Here is a 3,955-nt window from a genome sequence, read left to right as displayed (position 1 = left end):
AAATCTAGGATAAACGCTTCCCCCAGGTGAAAAAGATAGTAAGTATTCCTCTTATACCTGGCAGCTCAGGGTAATATGCACTATCAGTTTGGTTTTTCCCTTAAAAGCTATGTTTCACTTGAAAATGCTTGCCTTTCAAAAGCCAGTGTGGTGTAGTGGTTAAGAGCGGTAGTCTCGTAATCTGGGGAACCGGGTTCGCGTCTCTGCTCCTCCACCTGCAGCTGCTGGGTGACCTTGGGCCAGTCACACTTCTTTGAAGTCTCTCAGCCCTACTCACATCACAGAGTGTTTGTTGTGGGGGAGGAAGGGAAAGGAGAATGTGAGCCGCTTTGAGACTCCTTAAAGGGAGTGAAAGGCGGGATATCAAATCCAAACTCTTCTTCTTCTTCTTCCTTGTGTGAGATTCTGCCTCATGATTCTCAACTCTATAAAGAAACTCTATTACATTTCTGCTTTCTGATCTCTGAGGCTGTGTATACATCATTCATTAAAAATACATTTAAAGCATGTGTGTGGGCACACACAAATAAATAAATCCAGAGAACTGTAGTTTACCCCTCACAAAGCTACAGTTCCCAGTACCGACAGTCCCCCAGGATTATTTGGGGTAATATGGTTTAAAGCTACATAGCTTCAGTCTTGCTCCCGAGTCATTATCTGCAGGGTAGTCTGACACAGCTTTCCAGCAAGGGCTTCAAGTGGTAGAGGTGGAAAGACTATTTCAGCTTTGAGGGGTGAGAATTGTTTCTGATATTTATGAAAGTCAGCATAAATTTATGGTCTCAGGACTTGATATACTTTGAGGGAATGGAAGGTATAGTGGTGGAAAAGGACAGACATGGTATGAAGATGTGCTATGAGTTATTTTAAGAGAAATTCCAATGCTCTTGATGGAGTTGCTCTGCCTGTCATAGGTAGCATGGTGTTCATGCTGTTCCAAAGCCAGGATGTTATCGCATATCCTGCTTTACTTCTGGATAAACAGGAAGTACTACTGGTCCCTTTCTTACATTAAAAATAAATAATTTTTATAAATTAAAAATGATTTATAATTGTTTTTTACAGAAAAATAAATTTATACGCACATTACTATTACACTATATGTAACAAAACAATAATGATTCATTGGTTCATAATATTCCACCACAAATGCTATAAATAAAATTAGATTTTCTTCATTCACAACACAAGGTCAGTAGGACCTTTTATCAGCTCTTTTTTTTTGTTGTAAAGTCTGCACCCCATTTTGAACACAAAGGCTTATCCATGCTTTTATGACTTCTATAATTGACTGCTGTGCTGTGTTCCATGTGGTGTTGTCATTGGTGATAACTCAGAAGGTAGAGCAAGTTGCCATGGCTCATCTCCTGGAAAATTCTGGGAAACAAAAGTGTATTTTCTTTTTGGCACCCACACTGGCTGTAAACCCACCTGTAAACTCCAAGCCCAGTTTAAGATTCTAGTGCTTGCCTTTGAGCCTTTTATGATCTGGAACAAAAATGCACCTGAGAGCATTTCTGCCTCTTCATGCCTCAGCACCAATTGCAGTCATTAGACTGGGGCCTGCTCTGTATATTCTCATTATGTGAGGTAAAAATGTCATTGCTTTGGAATGATGTCCGTAGTGAAGTCAACCATTGTTTTCTCTCACCGTGACCTTTCAAGAGGGTTGTCTAATCTAGCTGTTTTGGAAAGCTTCTGAGCTGTCAATTTGATTACAAACTGTTTTGATGATGCTCAGTTGCCATTTTTAATGGTTCTGTGGTTAAATACTGTTTTAATTAATTAATTGATTGTTGTTCATTGTAATTATCATCATAATGATCATTATCACCTCAAAACATAAAGAATAGTGTTACTAATTTGTAATTAATTGCCTTGCATAACCTGCTTGGAGTGAGGGGAAACCAATGCAGAAATATTTTAAATAGATAGTGAACAAACAACTGTAAGGTTACCTTCCCCCCTGCCACCCCCCACACCCAGCACTTAAATAAATATGAAGGTCTAGTTTAAGGCAGGGATGGGGAAAGCCTTTGGCCCTCCAGATGTTGTTAGACTTCAACCTCCATTGTTCTCATCCATCATAGTCAATGGTCAGAGCTGATGAGTGTTGCAGTTCAAGAACATCTGGAGGGACACAGACTTCCTAGCCCTGGTTTAATGGATTATGACATCATACTGGACAATTTTTTTATTTTTTTTATTTTGCCCACAAGCACTAGTTTTGCTCCAGTTCCAGTATTTGAGGGATACTTCCATACTGGACATTTCGTATGGAATTGCCATCACCATTGCCACTTTTTATGGTGATCCATGCCACCCATCATGCTTAGCACATGTTCCTTATGCTTCAGTAGGAAGATTATCCTACACTGGTCCATCACTCAAACCTTGGGGACCATAAAGAGAGACGAATAGGATAAAAGGCAGCGGAGTGAGGATTGTTTGTGGACATTACACTTATTTCCACAAGGATCATAAGAGATTCTGCAAAATCTTCTACAACTTAGTATAATCTCTTACCAAAGCTTTGTTGTCAAATATATAATAATCTGGTGTGTTTTCTCCCTTATGTATCACATGTCTAATGGGACCATTTTCCCTTGAGAACGTCCATCGTGTATGAAGTTTAATAACAGATGAACAACAATTTGGAGTTGGTTTCTTGTTGTTTTCACCTCACATTTACCCAGCATACACAGCTCTGTACATATTTTAAATACCTTTCAGGGCCATTTAGTAGGTTGCCACTTCTGTGGAGTATCTGAATGGTGTGTTTTTTTCCCTTCAAGATACAGCCTCTCAAATTATGCAGTCCAGGCTGCTTATATTGTGACTACAGCCAAGCACTACTTAGATCCAGCCAGTGCCTTGTGTCTGATTCTGCTGGCACTCGTGCAGACCATTACAAAACCCCATCTGTTCCTTAAAACGATCAAGTTCTCATTCTTTCATCTCATGTAAGCACATTGTGAAGAACTTGCTGGCAACAAAATAAGCTATCTATCTCTAACCCGTTTGCTCTTGAATCATAGCTTCAGTTCTTCGGGTATGCTTCTCATACATCTCTGATAGCATGGTTTTAACCCTGCATTCACATCAGATTTTTTTCTGGGGTCTGAGTAAAATAAGCTCTTCTAAAAGAGAACTTCAAATGCCCTGCCCACATCTGCAGCTCATGCACTCTAAACTAGATTACTGCAATGCAATCTTTGTGGGTCTGCCCCTGGGCCTGGTCTGGAACAGGAAGCAGGTCTTCTAGGACTCACAGGCAAGATGGTCTCTGGGCTCTTCAGCAGCTTCAACTTTTTTTTTAGCTGCAGTATCAAACCCCAGTCCAAAGTACAGCTGCCTGAAAAGCTAGTGAATGGTGTGTGTTGTGAGACTGAGTTAAAACATCAGCGTATATATCCCTTCTGATTGCCTATCTGCTGACATAGCAGATCTTAGGAAGATAAGCTGCTTCTTACATGAGAATAATTGTTTTTCATAGATGTTACTGCTTCTTCTTCAGATAGGCTGCTGCGTGGCGTTTTGTATTTGTGGTTTTCTCTATCGCTCAGATTTATATCTTAACTTATTCTGTAGGCTATTCACATGTGCCCTAATATGCAGCATTTGCAAATTATCAGCCTCTCTTCATACTTCATTTGTAAGGACAAATAGGATCTTTCTGGATGGGTAAATAATTGGAACTATTAATCTGTTTGTAATCCTTCCAGACATTCTGGGTCTTAGGTGCCACTGGAGGATTCTCGCAGGATGCCTCTTTTGTTCACTGCTGCGCTCTGGAATATATAAACAACTCGGTTTTCTTTCTTGGGCAAAATCCATTGGGAATTGGTCTTATGGAGGTCCCACTGAAATGAATGGATGTTGAACTAGAGTACTGTATACACACTGTTCATTTCAGAGAAGTTCACAGAAAAAAGGGGAATCTGTTTTGAACAAG

This window comes from Podarcis vaucheri, assembly GCF_965113315.1.
Source record: "Podarcis vaucheri genome assembly, chromosome: 10".
Classification (NCBI taxonomy): Eukaryota; Metazoa; Chordata; class Lepidosauria; order Squamata; family Lacertidae; genus Podarcis; species Podarcis vaucheri.
The sequence above is the reverse complement of the archived record's forward strand: the minus strand, read 5'-3'. Positions refer to the sequence as shown.